Here is a 20021-nt window from a genome sequence, read left to right on the forward strand (position 1 = left end):
CTCTGTTTTTAATCATTCACTCGTTCCCATCAGTGTTGCCCTAACTCATGAGTGTGGGGCCATTCACTGGGTGTGGTCTAGTTATCAGGGCCCACGTGCTTAAAGAAGCTGACTCACTGTTCTCTAGAATGGCAATGGCCAACAACTGCCCAGTAGTTTGATCTGATTCTTTTTTCTTTCTTTCTCTCTCTCTTTCTTTCTTTCTTTCTTTTTAAAAAAATTTTTTTTTTTTGGTTGTTTCTCTGTAGCTTTGGAGCCTGTCCTGGAACTAGCTCTTGTAGACCAGACTGGCCTTGAACTCACAGAGATCTGCCTGCCTCTGCCTCCTGAGTGCTGGGATTAAAGGCATGCGCCACCACCACCTGGCTTGATCTGATTCTTAATACAAAGCATCCCTGGAAGAAACTGAACCATTTTTCCCCTCATTCATGGCACTTTCTCCATCCTTACTGGTATCCCCAAAAGCACACACACTAAAACTCAGCTCTCAGTGTGACAATGTTGAGGAATAGCAGAGTTTTAATAGACACTGTTGTGTAGTTATCCCGCCCACATAAAAGTATATCCAAGACAGAGGGGGAGAAACCCATTAGGACTCAGAAATTAAATAAAAAACAAACGGAAGTAAAAATTACAAGTCTTAGGAAGTTTATGAAACTTACAAGACTCACAAGGCCTTCTTCAAGCTAGCAACTGCTAGAAGAGACTCTGAACAGCTAAGCTGTCTGAGAGTCATACAGGAAGTTGCAGGGATAGGTACAACGTGTGAGAGTCATCACCCATGCTGGACTTTGCTGTGAGTCATCCATGCCACTGGAACCTCTCACTGATGGTCCTAAAAGTACGCTCAGTAAACTAACGGGCTCACCAAATGCATTTTGGGCAGAAAATGGAGTTTCTTCGGTATGTCATCGGTGCCCTCTGTGGAGAGTAAACAATGCCCCCAATGCCACACCACCACTGCAAGAGCTCATCTTGAGACCTCAGCCTCCCGAGCTATAGGTTAAAAAGCATCTCTTTAGAAACTATTCAGCCTCAAGGACTCTGCTTTAGCAACTGAAAATGGACTAGAAAACTGGTATAGAAGATGCACTTAACCTGACATCAGCCCCACTGTCAAATTTCACAGACAGATTAGCAAGGCCACAGATTTTTTTTTTAATTTACCTGATTTCTAAGATATAAAACAGCTCTTTTGGCTTTAAGAGTTGCTATTTTGATAAAGCTATCTCTTCAGCCTCAGATGAGACTGGGCGTGTTCAGAGTGCCGTGACTACAGACGTATTTCCTCAGTTCCAGAGACTGCCCCTTAGCAGAAGAGAGAGCTGGCAGGCATGCCTGCTGCTCCCTCTCCATAGCCAGACTCCTCCCTCATAGCTGACCAGTGTTTAATAAACACGGACGGGATAACTGCACGTCAAGCTGTTACTTGCAATTATAGTATACAACTAACATGAAAACCCTCTCCACGTGAGAAACCTTTAATGCACAAAAGAAATCTAAAGCAGAACAGTTGTGTTACATGCCTGAGCTATGCGCAGCTTTTGCTCTTCCTAGCGGCTTATTTATAAGGTCACGCAACATTTTATTTTGGTTGCAAGAAGAAAATTGTTACAAAAGAGAAGTTACTTAAATATAAATTCCTTAACAAAAACCTGAATGATAAAAAGGTTTTAATTAATGGCCTTCTGAGTGGAAGAAACCAATGGCACAATGGACACACTAACCCGGCCTTTGTCACCTCTGTTAAATGAGCCCAATTGTAAGACACGGCTCAAGTTATAACAGAGTTGTTCGCAAATGTTTTTATTTTCCCCAAATAATTGAGTTCTCTGAGACAAATTAAAACAGTTTCCCTTCTATAGGAAATGGGAGAGGGGGGTTTACTTGAAAGGCAAGGAAACCCAAGAGAGCAGATAATGCCCTCCGGAGGAGAGACTTCCTTCACGAAGTCTTTCTTCTGATAAGTTGTTCTCTATCAGAGGCCTAGAGCAAGTTGGCCTTGACAGCTTGGACACAGCATCAGCTCACAGGGCACTTGCTAGCCAAACCTGACTCTGGGGTCTCTTTGCCCACTCTGAGCCATTTACTGAAATGATATTTACAGCAGGACGTCCCACAGAGACCCATGTAAATTCATAGTATGAGCAAAGCAAGAAAAATTCAAGTACAAAAACAACAGTATTTCCATAAAAGTAATGGTTTTCAGTGATTTACAGGAATATCCAAGTTCTCCAAAGGCAAATTTGCTTATTATGTGCGCAGATATTCATAACTACAAAGCAGATGCTGATGAAGTACAGAACTATGAGCAAAGATGCATAAAATATAATAAACCTGCTTTAAAAATTAAGACGTTTCATTTGTAAGCAATTACCTTTAGGATTAGTTCTCCCTCCGTACATTCTTTCCTGTGCTGCCCTCCCACTGCCGTGCCCATGTAATCTTCCTGTTTTCGTTTTCTCTGTATCCCTACATAACACTGTATTCTAGCTCCCCTTCCTTGGAAGATACCCTACTCCCCACACAGCCCCTTACCAACTATTTACCTCAGTGGATAGGTATTTTAAAAGAAATACGTGTACCCAAAGCTTAAACTAACATACAAATATAAGAAAAATACATAATGTTTCTCCTTCTGGGTCTCGGCTCATTTACCTGCAGATCTCATCATTTCAGGTCTCTTTAATGGACGACACTACGTATAAACCAGTCACACTCGGGACAGCTGCATCTCAGGTGCAGTTGACCAGTACAAAATGGACTCTATTTCTGTTGTTTTTGTTTTGTTTCATTTTGCTTTTCTTAGGTTTTTGTTTGTGTGTGTGCTTTTTTGTTTTGTTATTTTTGTTTTGAAGAAACAGAATGAACATGAAGTTGGGTGAGCAGAAGGGGAAGGAGTTGGGGGAGGAAAAAAAGAATATGATCAAAATATATTAAATGAAAAATTGTAAAGGTTAGCTTTTTAATTATCAAAATAATTATAATCCTTTATAGACATTTGAATAGCTAAATATTAAGAATGTTTTCTCAGAAGGAATTACAATTCATTTTTCCAATCTAATACATGCAATTTGTAAAATATATTTAGATATGTAGGACTCTAATAAAGTTACAACATTACTAAATACTTTGATGACAATTTTTAAGAATACTTTTGTGGTTATTGAGGACAAAGGGTAAGATTACAGCTGCCATACCAGCTGCTTTCTGGATCCCCGTTAAAAACATGGGCAGCCATTGCTCACGTTCTGGCTCTCCAAGGCATCAGAGCACCGGAAGAACACTGTCTCCCATGAGACCAGGGCAGCCACTACACTACTGTGCACGCGCAATCCAAACAGTCGCCCGGCCAAGATGGCCCTTGGTTCTAGTTCCCGCCAACTCTACCCACCTCACTTTGGGGCTCAGGGACCCTCAAATGGAGCTAGGCTGGTGCAGAGAAGAGAGCAGAAAGTGGAGCAGCGGGGGACAGGAGGGTGCAGCAGGATGAAGCGGGCAGCCTCTGATCCGTATATGGTCATAGTAGATGCCTGGAGCATGCGCACTTGATAAACACGGGACGCTATGACCACTGTTTTACATTTAAGAATACTAAAGGGTTGAAATGTGGCACATTTGTCAAGGTCATGCTGTTGTTAAGTTAGAGACTTGGGGCACCATATTACTACCCTCCAAACTTCTCCAGAGTTCTGCTAGCAAAAACGCGTAACCCCAAGAACATAGTTTTTTCAGTATGTGATTTGTGATATATAGGCATATAAGATAGAACCCACTTAGATTCATAGAAAGTCAATTATTTATATAAAACAGACAAGAATTGTTTCTATATTTTCCCTTTTCAGGTTCATTATAATAATATCCTCTCTCTCTCTCTCTCTCTCTCTCTCTCTCTCTCTCCTCTCTTCTTCCTGCCTGTTTTTGGACAGAGTCTTTTATATTAGAAATAAGAGTCCTAGTAACCATGGCAATCTTAGGCACAGATTTCCCAGTGTTGTGATAATGAAGAACACTTCAGTCTTCAATAATCTGCCATCCAACGGATCTTGTTTGAAATCAGTGCTATTCTACCTAATACCTAGATAGGAAAATGATGTGGGGTAATCACTGAAAGCACAGTAAACGATCTACAGGAACAGATGGAAATACTTAAATAGTTTTCTCACAAATATCTGTAGTTTTTTAAACATATTTTTAAAACTAGGTCAGTAGATTTCATGTTTAAATGCAAAAGATCAAAATCATCAAAAAAGAAACCAACTGTGAGAATTCTAGCTGAATATGAAGCTATATTTTAAGTTTGACCTATTATATTGAGGCTTGTAGGTCTTAAATTCTATTTCAACATTAATTGTAATTTAAAAAATCAGAACACTTAAAAAGAAGTCTAGAAAACACTAAGCATCTGAAACTAGCACAGAAGAACTGAATCTGAGCGTCTAGTCACCAGGAAGAGTTGTAGTTCAGGAAATGGTTTATGTGCATTGTAGCAACCTTGAGACAAATTAGCTGTGTGTGCAGATGTCAGACAGCGGAGTCCTCTGGACTCTGGCTCTCACATCTGTGGAGGAAAGTGCTCCAGCCTGGGTGAGCACTCAGACGCTGTCAAGCACTGCAGAGGAGACAGAGGCAGCGACTGCTGTGTAAAGTGAGAAAACCTGAGACCTGCTTATAGAGAAGAAGGAAATACACTTTCCTCTCAAAACAGCGAAGGAGCAAAATAAAAGAAGAAGAAAGCAGGTACATTGCATAAGACAAAATGGCTTATGGTTAAGAAACCTACTTCTGGAATGATGACATTTTGTCGGAGGATTTAGCTGAACTTCACAAAATGAGACTAAAAATCACATTGAACCACAGTCTACTTTGAATGCCCTCCTAAAATCCCTTCCTGTGTGTCACCTAGGGTCTGATGAATTACAACAACATAAAATGTTGTAAATAGTACAATAGATGCTGTCTTCAGTTGCTGAGGAGATTTCCCACACATAGCTCCCCAAGAGCAGGACAGGCAGGGGTTTCAACTCCACCCTGAAGGTTGTAGATCAAGCATAAACACCCAGAACACATAGAGCTTCTTTGTACCCACATATGATAGGAACATACTCAGCCAAAACCTGCAAGCTCTTCTTCTCATTCTGTGACTTTTATACACCTCAACACTAATGTGGGATCAAAGAGAGGAATGGAAGAGAGTGTCACATAGAACCTGGCCCTCGCCATGCCATGCTGATCTTGTGGATTTGCTTGCTTTATGAATGTAATTTAGCTGAAATAGAATTACACTGCTTTCTCCCCTCCCTTTCTTCCCTACAGCACCTCCCACCTGCCCTCCTGCAAACTCTTTCCAGCCTCAAGTTGGTAGTTTCTTTTTCTTTTATTATTATTGTTAAATGCACATATATATGTACATGATAATATAAATAAGTACAGCCTGCTGAGTGCACTTTTGTTGTCTGTGTGTATATGCGCATGGAAGCCTCTCTAAAGGAAACCACATGGTGGAACACAGCAAACCTTAATACAAGAAAACCGAAACAATCCCATGTGTTCTATTTGACCATTATGCAATAAAACTTAAAATCAACAGGAATAACTCTTCAGTAAGTGTACGTAAGTGTATAGACTCATGAAGATTAAACAACTCATTACTAAATGAAGTAATGGATCGATCGAAGAAGGAATCAAGAATGAAATCAACATATTCATAAAACTAAATGAAAACTACACAACAAAACCTCTGGGACACATTAAAAAGCCATTATGAAAAGGGAATTAACAGCTCTAAGTGCCTATATTAAAAGATCAGAAAAGAAACACAAATAAGTGACTTAATGAAGCAACTCAAAAATTTGGAAAAACAAGAACAAACCAAATTGAAACCTATCTGGTAACAAGAAACAATAAAAACCAAAGCAGACATTAATGAAATAGAAACAAAACAATACAAAGAATCAATGAATCTAACAGCTGTTTCTTTGAGAAGATAAGACTGACAAACCCTTGACCCAATTAATCCAAAGAATGAACAAAAGGACCAAAATTAACAATATCATAAATGAGCAGAAAAACATTACAACAGATGCCAAAGAAATACAAAGCACTATATAGTCTGTACATTGGAAAATCTAAAAGAAACGGATATATTTCTTGATTCATCTAAACTGCTAAGTAAATGAAGAGCTCAACAACCTAATCAGATCAACAAAGAGGAAAGGGGTAGGGGGAGCCTTCCCACAAAAAAAGTCCATGCCCTGATGAATTCACAGCAGAAATTTACCAGACTTTCGAAAAAGATCTACAGCTGATCCTTCTCAAACTATTAAAAAGAGAAAGAAAACTCCTACAAAGCCCATATCACTCTACCACCACAATCACCACAACACAAGGACATAACAACACAAGGACACAACAACAACAAAATGAAAACCACCCATGGATATTCCTGATGCACACGTCCTAATAAAATACTAGCAAACCAAAGACAAGCACATATCAAAAAGATCAGACATCATGATCAAGTTGGGTTTATTCAGAAATGCAGGCTTGGTTCAACATACAGAGGCCAACAAACACAATAAATAATAATAAATGAACTTAAAGATAAAAAAAACAGATGCCAAAAAGATCTTCGACAAAATCCAACATGCCTCCATGATCAAAATTTTAGAGGGAATAGGACCAGAGGGAGCATCCATCAACATAATAAAAGCTATATATGACAAACCACAGCCAATACTATTGTAACTAGAAAACCTCAAAGCAATTCCATTAAAATCAGGAATGAGACAGAACTGCCTACTATCTCTACTTCTTTTTCAATACAGTTCTGAAAACACTACCCAGAGTAATAGGCAAAAGAAGGAAATGAAAGGGCTACAAATAGGAAAAAAAGAAGTCAAAACTACCCTTATTTTTAGATTATATGATATAATGAGATCCTGAAAGTTCTAACAGAAAACTCCTAAGAGCAATCAACAATCTCAGCACAGTGGCAGGATTCAAAATCGATTTGTGAAAACCAGTGACCTCTTTATACACCAATAACAAACAGACTGAGGAAGAGATCATGACACACCTCCACTTACAATAGCATCAAAGACAAGAAAATATTATGGACAAACATAAATAAGGAGGTGAAAAACTCCTACAATAAGCCTTCAAATCTCTGAAAAGAGAGATTGAGAAAGATACTAGAAAATGGAAAGACATCCCATGCTAATGGATTGATAGAAATAATAATATTGTGAAAATGACTATCCTATCAAAATAATTTACAGATTTAATGCAATCCCAACCAAAATACATGAAGAGTTCTTTATAAAAAAAATAGGAAAACTCATTGAGAACTTCACATGGAAGCAGAAAACACACAGGATAATCAAAGCAATTCTGAGCGAAAAAAGAATCATACTGAAGGGATTGGTTTTTCAGGCTTCAAGATGTATTGTAGAGCTACGGTAATACAAATGATATGGCACTGGCACAAAAACAGACATATACACCAGGAGAATGAATAGATGAGCCAAACATGAGTATATCTGACATTAAAAAAAAAGCTGGGAAAAAAGACAGCATCTTCAACAAATGATGTTAGGAGAACTGAGTGTCTAAATGCAAGAGAATGATATTAGACCTTCCATAAAAATTACATCCACGGGCATCAAAGACATAATCTGAAACCTGAGACAGTAAAATTGCTAGAAGAAAAAACAGGCAGGTCTTACAAGATACTAGAGCAGAAAAAGACTTTCTGAACAAGAAAGATCCCATTTTCTAACAAATTGAGGTCAGTAATGGGTAACTGTGACCTCAAAAACAAAAACAAAACAAAACAAAACAAAACAAAACAAAACGGCTCCTATCCAACTAGGGAAACCATCAATTAAGTGAATAACCCACAGACTGTACGAGAATCTTTGTCAGCTATACTACAGACCTGACAAAGGATCAATATCTAGAATATACAAAAAAACAAAAACAAAAAAACCCTCTGCTTTAAAAACAGAGTCAAGGAAACATACAACCCAAATTTAAAAACCAGCTAGGGATCTAATCAGAGAGTTCTTAAAGGTAAAAAAGGAATGGGTAAGAAATACTTCAAAAAGTGTCCGTCATCCTAAAACATAACTTTGAGATTTCATCTCGCCTCAGTCAGAATGGCCAAGATCAAAATAACTAACAAAGGGCTGAGGTTTGGAAGTGAGGAGCCTCGTTCACTGTTGGTGGGAAGGTGAATCGGTGCAGCCACTCTGGACACACAAAACAGCGTAATTCCCACGTCACAGGTCTAAGCATTTCAGAACTTCCAGAACTGCATAATTACTTCAGCTCTACCCAAAGAAAGTCAGGAAACCTAGATCGTGAGATTACGATGCAATAGGTAATGGATGAGTTCCATACATCCCATTAAAAGCCCATTAAGTGAGCAGCTGTTCCTCCATTTGCAATTAAGGAAAGTGTCATTATAGTGAGCTGCTCAAAATAAATTTACCTGATGAGCAGGTAAAAGTGGTAATGGGTATAGACATTGCTCCTGCCTCAACAGGTATCTGGTGAGTTCATGTTTATCGAATATGATAGATCACACATTAGTATGCACGCTAAAGTTTTTGTGTAGAAACGACTGAGTGGGAAAGATAATTAACACGGAGTTTATCCCTAAATCAAAATATAGGTCAGCATTCATATGCACCAAGCATTGTCCTGACACTGGGGATACAGCAATGTATAACAACTCTGAAGTCCCAGCCCCATGAAGGGAGGACAGGAACACAAACTAGTGAGTAGACCATGAGGAATCCTGGTGAAGGCCATCCCAATTTGGTAGCAATAAAAGTGGTAAGACCTATACTGATATGCAAGTATCACTAGGTCCTTTTCAAAGAAAACTTGCCAAAGGTGCACCACAATTTTTCCTGACCTATCAGCATCTCTAGGGGTACAAACAGTAGAGTGCCAGCCACAGCCTGGCAACCAAGTCATGGGTGGTAAGACTCTGCCACATTTCTGTGCTAGGGAGAAATTAACCAGAGAGACTCCAAGATGGCGGGGAAGAAGCAGCACTGATTACCTGGTACTGCTTTTCAGGACAGGCAATTGTGAGAGGGTGCTGCTGAAGCTTAGCTGTCATGAAAGACTCGAAGAAAGTCAAAAACATTGGCTGGGAAAATATAGGACAAGAAAAATAATGTCCAAGCACTGAGCACAGCGTAGTGCAGCCTGTCCAAGAGCCAAAGGAAGAGGGAGAAAATTCCAGATGCAGCACTATCAGGTCTCTGGTGTGGGAGGTCCTCCTGTCTGTGTGTTGTTTTTATTGCTTAATGAATAAAGAACTGCTTTGAGCCTATGGCAGGGAAGAACAGAACTAGGTGTGAAAAGCTAGGCTGTATGCTGGGAGAAAGAAGGGCAGAGTTAGAGATGCCATGTAGCGCTGGAGACAGACGCTGGAATTTTAGCCAGTAAGCCACAGTCACATGGCCATACACAGAATAATAGAAATGGGTTAAATTCTTATGTAAGAGTTAACCAATAAGAAGCTAGAGCTAATGGACCAAGCAGTGATTTAATTAATACAGTTTCCATGTGATTATTTCAGGGCTGAGCAGCTGGGAATGAACAAGCAGCCTCCTACTACAGACAGGTCTCAGTAACATGCCAAAGTACAGCCTAAATGGACAGGGACTTGGATCTGAACAGCAGACTGCCCTGTGGAAGTTCCTTCTTCCAACACAGAACTGAGGTACAGTGTCATGAAGCTGTGTTGAGAAATGTTTTGTCTTTGTGAGGGTTTCTATTGCTGTGCTGAAACACCAGACTCAAAATCAAGTAGAAGAGGAAAGGAAAGGATTTATTTGGCATCACCTGGTTCATCACTGAAGGAAGTCAGGGCAGGAACTCGCACAGCACAGGGACCTGGAGGCAGCAGCTGATGCAGAGGTCACAGAGGGGAGCTGCTTACAGGCTTGCTCAGCCTGTTTTCTTAGAGAACCCAAGACCACCAGCCCAAGGATGGCACACGGCACCACCCACAATGGGCTGGGTCCCCATCAATCACTAATTAAGAAAATATCCTACAGTCTTCCTATAGCCTGGTCTTACGGAGGCATTTTCTCAGTTGAAGTTCCCTCCTGTCGGATGACTTTAGCATGTGTCAAGTTGACATAAAACTGTCCAGCATAGGTCTTGTCTGAACTTCCAGCTCTGTAAGTCAAAGATCTATTTTACTGTCTCTGGGAACCCTAGAAAGTATCATGCCTTGATCCAAAAAATGTTAGCTTCTAGAACTACTTTGGCTGCAGTGGGGGTGGGGGATGGTGCTTCTAAAACAAAACTTCTGAGAGCTCCAAGACATCCAGGCAAAGGGAGATCATGTTTCATTTGGGCTCATATATGCCTGCTATAGGGTCTAGGAAGAGGGATGGACTGCCGAGCATCGTGAAGCGGGAGCTTACCTTCTGTAATACTGAGGGAGCGGGTGGAGGAGATGCAGCTTGTAGCATTTCCTCAGGACCCTCTGCAGGCATCACAGAATCACCAGAGACCTGAGTGTGCTGGAGTGAGATTGAGCTCTGGGACTGTGTGAGCAGAAACAAGGCAGAATGCTGCTTGCGGAGATTTGCATCCCACCCAGCTGCACTGTTGAGCAGAGCGGACAGGAGGGGTTATAATTACTACACTGCTGAGCAGGGCGGACAGGAGGTGTTATAATTACTACACTGCTGGGCTGCACAGCCAGAGGTCATAGGTCGAGAATTCTCACCCCTGTCTGCATAACAGCATAAGAAAACTCCTTGAGGGAAAGGATATTAATACTTTGATTATTAAGACTAGTTTGTTACACCTATCTGGTTTTATAAACACACACACACACACACACACACACACACACACACACCCTGCAGAAGGAGCTGATATAAAAATCTAATGGCTTCTTAATTAGACTTCTCATTGAAATTATGGATGAGAATTTCCCAAAGCTAGAGGAAACAAAAATGGACACACAAATACAGAAAGCATTTAAAACTTCCAGTAGATATTACCAAATAATAATTTCTCTACAACATACGAAGATATCTAAAAAAACAAAGCAAACAAACAATACTAAAAGTTGTAAGCGGGGGGGGGGGAGCCAACTAATTTATCAGATCCATCATCAGCAACCCTAAAAGCTTAAAAAAAATGAAAAAAAAAGTGGGAAGGGGATGAAGGACGATATATTCCAAGTCTTAAAAGTATATAGTTGTCACTGGGTGGTGGTGGCACACACTTTTAATCTCAGCACTCAGGAGGCAGAGACAGGAGGATCACTGTGAATTTGAGGCCAGCCTAGTCTACACAGCAAGTTCCAGGACAAGGCTCCAAAATGACAGAGAAACAACAACAACAACAAAAGTATACATTTGTCAACCAAGATTGCTATAACCAGTATAACTAACAAGTTCAGTACGTGGATATTGCAATGCAAAGGCAAGGCGATCCATGACAACTGAACCAGCACTGTAAAGAAACAAAAGGGATCTTAAAGTGCACACAGAAAGAAAATGAAGTTCCACATGCAACAGCCAGGACATACTGTCAATGAAAGCAACAGAGGAGCAGAGGAGAGTGGAGAAGGAACCAGGATGTCCAACAAAGCAGATCAGCAGGCTATCGGACAGCACAATAAAGAGAAAAGAACTAAACCTTAGCAGCCAACGAGAACAGCAAACCCTTCTCAGCTGTAACCGTCAGTGTAAAAGCCCGAAGTCCCCAGCTGAACATGATCTCTCGGCAGGTGAAGCAGCTGCCGTACGCTACACAAGCACGAGGACTGAGCTAAGACTGGAGTTCAGACTCCAGAATGGGTGTAAACACTAGGTAGGCACAGCAGCCCAGGCCTCAGGAGGCAGTGGTGAGAGGCCTGGAACAAACTGGCTACCTAAGGCAGTTCATTCAAGTTTCAGGTTCAGCAAGACCATTCCTTAATATACAAGATTGACATCCAAAGTCAATTTCTGACCTCCACATGTACACATACCCCACCCACATATTGTTGTTGTTTTTGTTGTTTTCTTTTTTAAAGACACAGACTACTGGAGTGGATTTAAAAAAAAAAAAAGACAAAACAGCACTCAACCATCTGCTGCCTGCATGAACCACACACAGCTAAGAAGCACAGCCAGACACTGCAGGAAGGTCAGAAAGTAATCTATGGAAGCTGCTAACAAGCTGGTAGGGCAGTTCTCACACCCAACAAAGCAGATTTGAAAACAGAGCTAGTCAGAAATGACAAAAGGCCTAAACATTGATGAAGGAACTACTCAGCAAGAGGAAGTAACAACTGCAATCAACACACCCAATCTTGGAACTACCAGTTTTATTAAAAATAAAAATAAAACATAAACATGAAAAGGCATAAAAGACTCCATAGGTTCAGAGCCCAGGAACTCTGCAGAAGAGGAGGCAGAAAGATTATAAGAGTCAGAAGGGATGAGGGCACCAGGAGTTCAAAGTTCTCTGAATCAACTAAGCAAGGCACATATGAGTTTACAGAGACAGAAGCAGCAAGCACAGGGTGTGTGGGCCTGCACCAGGTCCTCTGAACATGTATTATAGATATGACCTTAGTATTTCATGGGACTCCTGACTATGAGAACGAGTGGGTCTCTGGGCCTGCTCTGGGACTCTTTTCCTTCCGTTGGGTTGCCATGTCCAAACTTCCAAACGAAAGTTCTGCTTCATCTCAGATTTTATTTTGTCATGTTTAGTTATTATCTCTTAGAAGTCTGTTCTTTTTTAATGAGAGACAGAAAGGGAGTGGATCTAAAGGGGAGTGGGAGTGGGGGAGGAACTGGGAGGTGAGAAGGAGGGGAAAATATAATCAGGATATATTATCTGAGAAAATAACATATTTTCAGTTCAAAGAAAAAGACTGCATAGGTTCTCACCCAATAATAATGGGACAGTTCAATATCCTACATCTGGATAGGTCTGACAAATAAAAAGTCAGGAAAGAAACCTCAGGGCTAGAATCAAGGACCAACAAGACTAAATAGGTCACTACAGAGTATTTCACAAACAGATAAGGAAGACACGTTCTTCTTAGCAGTGGGAACCTATGCTAACATTGACCATATTATAAACCGCCAAGCAAGTCTTAACAAGTAAAAATAAAAGGATATAATATCCGATATTCTTTCAGACTACAATGGAGTAAAACTAGAAATCAATAACAAGACTAGCCTCAGAAAACCCATAAATATGTGGATTGTGAACAATAAAACTTTAATAAATAATGGGTGACTGGAGAAATGGAGAAGGGAAACTTTAAATCCCTAGAGTCCTAATGAAAATGAGTGCATAGTTCATCAGCTCGCATGGGACACAATCAAGGCGTGTTTGAGTGACATCTATGGCCATAGTGTTCACACTAAACCTCAGTGGGGGAAGGGACTGGACAGACAATTCAGGGTTAAAAGTACTGTCTGCTCTTCCAGAGGACTCGAGTTCAACTCACAGAACCCTCATGGTGGCTCACAATTATCTATAACTCAAGTTCCAGGGGATCCAACACCACCTTCCAGTCTCTGCAGACACCAAGCATTCAAGAAGTACACAAATATACACACAGACAAAATACTCATACAAAAAAAAACCCATGAAATTAAATTGAAATTTAAAAAAACCTCAGCTCTCAAATAATTTTATAGTGCAACTAAAAGTCCTAGAAAAGCATGAAACCAAATATAAGGAGTAAAGCCCAGGGCAGAGCTGAGGACGTAAAGGCTAAGAGAACAGTACGTAGAGCTCATTAGATCTAAAGTGAGTTCTTCAAAAAGAAGAACAGGACACATCAGGCAGAGCAGCCAAAAGAAAGGCAAGATCCAAATGAATAAATAAGAAATAGATGAAAGGGAAATTGTACAACAGACTCCAATCAAACCATGTAATATTTGGGGGCTACTCTGAAAATTATATTTCAACGAACCAAAAAATCTAGAAGAAATGGCTAACTTTCTAAATACCCATGCTCTACCAAAACTAAAACCAGAAAATTTAAACAGCCTGAACAGAGCCGGGAAGAGCAGTAAGACTGAAGCAGTAGTTGGATGTCCCTCTACAAAGAAAAGTCCTGGATCAGATGATAGGTTTACTGCCAAATTTTACCACTTTCACAGATCTAATACCAACACTTTTCTATTGTCCTACAAAACAGAAATGAACACTGCCAAGAACACAACCAAACTCTATGAATCCAGTATAATTCTGATACTAAAACTAGACAAAGGGATCCCTTCAAAGAAAGCTGGAAATCGATCTCCCTAAGGACTACAGATGCCAAAATACAAACTAAATTCAGACATCAATATCAAGCTGATTTCATTTTAATCTCCAGAATGCAAGGTTAGTTTAACACATGCAAATCAATAAGCGTAATTAATATACCACATTAACAAACTTAAAGACAGAAATCACATGATCATCTCATGGGTGCAGAAAAGCATTTGACAAAGGACAACATGACTTTACAATAAAAGTACTGAAAGAACTAAGAATAGATGGAACACAACACAATAAAGACTATACATAGACTTTACGTAGCCATTATGCTAAAGGAGGAAAAATGAAGATCATTTCCACAAAAATCTGGCATGAGCTGGGTGACCGCTCTCCCCACTCCTACTCAATATAGTCTTAAGTAGAGCAACAAGACAAGAGAAATACATAAAAGGTTTCAGACTGGAAAGGAGTAAGAAAACTATCATTTCAAGATACTATGATTCTTAAAAGACTATTTGGAGTCCACCAGAACAAGTAAACAAAACAACCCACTGGGTCTGATGAATACTTTCAGTGAAGCAGCAGGATATAAAGTCACTTACCAACAATTAACTTGCTGGTAAAGAAACCGGAACAATTCTATCCATAGAAGCCTCAAACTTAAAAGAAATTTAGGAATAAATCTAACCAAAATGAAGAAAGGCCTAATAAGGAAAACTAAGAAAATAAAAAATAGATGAAGAAGACCTTGGACCTTCCATGCTTCTGAGCTGGCAGAATTAATATTGTGAGAATGGCTATGCTACCAAAAGCAATCCACAGACTCAGTGTAATTCCATCAAGTTGCAATGACATTCCTCATGAAGGTAAAAACTCCCTAAAATTAATATGGAAATACAAAAGACCACGATAGCCTAAGCAATTCTAAACAGCGAACATAACCAGAGATATTACATTGCCAAACAGACTATACTACAGAGCCATAATGATAAAGACAGCATGGCACTGGCACAAAATCAGACAAGTGCAACAATGGAAAATAACAGAAGACCCAGAGATAAACCACACAACTACAGACACCTAGCTTCTGACAAAGGTGTTAAAAAAACTTGCATTTGAAAAAAAGATGGCCTTTGGACAAGTGGTGCTTACAAAATAACATATTCACACGGACAGTGAAATTAGATCCACATCTCTAACGCTGCATGAAAGTCAATTCAAGCTGGATGAAAAGACAATAATTTAAAACCAGAAACATTAACATTGGTATAAGAAAATATATAAAAAACACTTCAGGTCACAGGTATAGACAAAAAATTTCTGGATAGAACTCCAATAGCACAGAAAACACACTAATACTTATATTACAATGTATAACAATAGCAAAATTACAGTTATGAAGTAGCAACAAAATAATCTTATGGTTGGGGCCACCACCACCACAGTGAGGAACTGTACCAAAGGTCCCAGCATTAGGAAGGCTGAGAGGCAGTGCTGTGATGGTTCTTCGCTGTGCCCTGGTCCTTCCTTGGGAACGGGAACATTTGCCCTGTGCCACACAAAGTGGAACTACATAACTCTTTGGTTGTTGTTGTTGTTGTAGTTTTTAAATTTGTTCAGGGGCTCACAGTTAAGACATTGCTCAAACCTGAAGAAACTATATTTTCTAAATTTTATTTTAAGGTGTGTGTGTGTGTGTGTGTGTGTGTGTGTGTACACATCAGTGCAATACCTGGAGAAGTCAGAATAAAACATCAAATTCCCTTGAGCTGGAGTCACAGGATGATATGAATCATCCTATGTGGGTGCAGGGAACCAAACTCAGATCTAGTGTAAGAGCAACATGTAGTCTATGTAGTCTTAATTCCTACGCCATCTCGCTAGCTCCTGTACTTAGATTTTTAAATAATGCCGGAACTGCTAAAGACTGTGGAGTTTTGGAAGCTAGACTGAATGCATCTTGCACTAGGAAATGGCTGGGAGTCTATAGGGACAAATGGCTTAAAAGCAGCGTTAGGAGTCAGGTTGACAAAAGGTAGATTTGTGGTGATAGACGCTGGTTATGAATATGACAGGGTCCAAATCATCTAAGATACAAGCCTCCAGGCCTAACTGCGGGGCTTGTTTAGATCGATGGAGTTGGGAAAACCCAGGCTAACCGCTGAACTGAAGGGTGAAGAAAGGAGAGAGGCAGCATGCTCACATCCCGCCTCCTGCCTGGATCCACGGGGACGGACACCTCACACTTCTGCTACTAGGACCTCCCCACCACTAAGAACTGGACCCTCGAACTGTGAGCCAAAATAAAACCAGGATCCTTTGGGCTGCTTTTACCGGGGTATTTTATCACGGAAACAGGAAAAGTAACTGATTTGAAACGAGCAAACAAGCAAAGCTGCCTACAGCTAATGTGTCTTGACAAAGGGTCAAACCAGGGTAAGTTCCCAGATGTGCAGCACTAGGAGGCAATGAAAAAGAAAAGGAAACTGTCCCACCTTTCCAGTGGAAAAGTCCCCATCTATGGAGCTTCTTTGACAGGCATGGCAGATGGTAAGAGGACCCACAGACGGACACGGCAGAGCAAACATAACTCTACAGTATCCACTGTGCTGTGGAGGAGGACACAGGGCAGGATGCTGAATCACGCATACATGTATATCTCCAAAAGTATGAGCCCTATGTAGTATAACGGCTCCATAGCATATAATAAAATGAAATACTCCTGCTGCCTGGTGACACCTTAGTGGTTACAATGAGCTAGCTTAACACACTGCTTGCACGCTGCGGGGATGCTGGTATGAAAAAACCTACTACATCTCCAGCCACATCCAGCACACAGCAATGTGCTGCACATACCTCTGACAGCAACAATGAATGACTGTTACTAGTCTGTGTGTTTACTACAGCTACTTTGTATCTTTTGCAGAGTAGATTATTACTTCAAGGGTGTCTGGAAACCGGCTGTGGGTCTCTAGCAGCAGCCCCAAATCTTACATCTTTGTATCTTTCACCGAATCAAGGGGCTCTGCCAAGGGACGAACCTGTCCCAGCTGGGTGTATATATGGACAAACTGATGCTCAAGTAATATGGAAATTACTAACCGAGGCATTTTAAAACATACCACCATGGTTGAGTGATGTATAACTGGGTAACATTTTTATGGTGCTTTCTTTTAACAAGAGGTCTTATAATTTTATAGTCTCATCTCTTCCATGCATTTATTTATAAAGTATGAGTTCTCTCTTGATAGAAGGTATAATTATATGTGTTTCACTGACATTCACATGAGCCAAGAACTGTTTGCCAAATTTTCATATCATATATAAACATACCTCATAAATGCTAACCCCTGCTTATCTAAATATAAGAAACAGCTTAGACAAGATATGGCATTAATTATCCAAACTACAAATATTTTTATATAAATGCTATGAGAGAATTTGACATTTTCTAAATTTTTCTGAAGCTTGCTAACAGAGCTAATTTTCTCATACATGAGCCTTTGAAACACATTAATAATGAGAATGCCAACTGAATTTTAAACACCTCTGCTAGGCAACAGTGGTCTATATTATTGATTCTACATCTGAGTAATGCTCTTCAGAGTCAACAGCTTTGCGAGCTTTGGTTCGCTCGACTCCAGGGCATCAGCCCCATCTGCCAAGCACATGAAGTCCCTGGAACTTAACAGTGGACAAGACAGAAGTCAGCACCATCCCACAGAACTGATACTCCAGTAGCTGGGAAGAGCAAAACCAAACCCTGGGAGGTGTTCTGAGGAAGACGAAACACTGACTGAGAAAGCCGGAGCTCCTGAGCGGGAAATGAAAGTTGAATTCAGACGGAGACAGACACTAACATCTGGGGAAAGAAGTTTCTAGACAGAGAGAACAGCACATTTTCAACAACTATGGAAAGATGAAAATAAACTTGGGGTGTCAGAAGACGGCGTAGGCAAGCTTGGTGAACCCGAGGAAAGTAAGTCAGGCTGGGCAGACGCTTGAGACTGTGAGTTATGGCCTACAGTGGGGTCTGCTTTGACACACAGTGACTGGATTTAGACACATGAAATGAATGTGTACAATTTAGCACTGAGCTCCCATAGTTCTTTGCTCTGCCATTCTTGCTTATATCCTTTCCACTCCCTACTACCCTTAACTGCCTATCAGTACCCACAGTTTACCACGTATCTCTGAGAGAGTCCTTCTTGTTACTATGACCACAGTCTTAATCTACAGGTCATCCTATTTTGCTTCTCTTTTTCTCTTATTATTGGGTGTGGGGGGAGCAGGCTTGTTTTATAGTATTTCTCACATAGTTAAAGCATTCTCCATATTTTTTTTTGGTTTGTTTGTTTTTTGTTTTTTGAGACAGGGTTTCTCATAGCTTTGGGGCCTGTCCTGATACTCGCTCTGTAGACCAGGTTGGCCTCAAACTCACAGAGATCTGCCTGCCTCTGCCGCCCGAGTGCTGGAATTAAAGGTGTGCACCACCAACGCCCGGCTTCCATCTGTTCTTTTTGTTTGTTATTCCATGTGTTCCCTGTACAGCCATAGCTAAGTCTGGATGCTTAATCATATTCAGGTCTAAACTTCTGGAAGGCTACTCCTCAGCTTCTCATGGGCTTCAACCAGGAAGCCGATAAATTACAACATTTCCCTGGCATTATAAGTGACATTTAGTGCCTAATTAAGTTATAACATTTCATTAAAGGTTATAAAATGCTGATATTAAAATTATATTATTCCTTCTTTACTCAGCTGAAATACTTTCAAAGAGAAAAACTTTCCATTAACCAAGTATTTTAATAATCACAAGTATTCAGTTAAGGGAAAGCAGAATACTTGATTCTGGTTTGTTGGTCCTTCCTTCTTTCTTTCTTTCTTTCTATTTTCCTAATGAATGTGTTTGGTAACTAACACAATGGGGTACATAGCCAGGAAGTGTTTAATGACATCCTAGATACTGTTTGAAGAGCAGAATGAAATATTTTAAAAAGTGAGACTGACCATTAGGAGGTACCACCACTATAATCTACATAAGCAATTAAAATAGTGAGAAAGACAAGAGACAGGCTTCAGACACATTTGGAAAGTAAAACCTAGCAGACTTGCCATAGATTCTACAGGTATAAGCAGGAAAAGAGAAATTACGACTGAGTCTTAGGACTGAGAATGTATCAATACGAGGATGTCTTCCAGATACCTGGGGCCCTGGACAGGGAATCCCCAGCCCTGGAAAGAGGGAAAGAGACATAATTTGACTTAAGCAACCTGATTTATAGGAAACACAGAGAAGAACAGGCATAGGAAACAAAATCACCTTGTTTTGACCTGGATGAAATTAAATAAGTACTTCCGAAGCCACCTTTACTGTGGCTGTGTCTGTCCTGGTTAGGTTTATGTCAACCACACAAGCTAGAGTCGTCAGAGAGGAGGGAGGCTCAGCTGAGAAAGTAACTCTGTCAGACTGGGCTGCAGGCAAACCTGCAGAGCATTTCCTTAATTACTGATTGATGCAGGAGGGCCCAGCCTATTGTGGGTGTTGCCATCCTTGGGCTGGTGGCCCTGGGTTCTACACAAGCCATGGGGAACAAGCCAGTGAGCAGCACACCCCATAGCCTCTGCATCAGCTCCTGTCTCTAGCCTCCAGCCCTATTTGCGTTCCTTCCGTGACAAACAGTGATTGAGGAAGAATAGTCAAATAAAGCTTTTCTTCCCCAACTTGCTTTTGGTCACGGTGTTTCATCATAGCAATA

At 40.4% G+C, this 20021-nt stretch overlaps 1 protein-coding gene across 1 annotated transcript in view; it reads right to left on the reverse strand.

Annotated features, from left to right (window-relative positions):
- Nucleotides 1-20021, reverse strand: part of Nubpl (NUBP iron-sulfur cluster assembly factor, mitochondrial) — a 184552-nt gene that overhangs the window by 43938 nt on the left and 120593 nt on the right. The gene's annotated exons all lie outside the window — the stretch shown is intronic.

The sequence above is a fragment of the Myodes glareolus genome, chromosome 11, assembly GCF_982192425.1.
Source record: "Myodes glareolus chromosome 11, mMyoGla1.1, whole genome shotgun sequence".
Taxonomy (NCBI): domain Eukaryota; kingdom Metazoa; phylum Chordata; class Mammalia; order Rodentia; family Cricetidae; genus Myodes; species Myodes glareolus.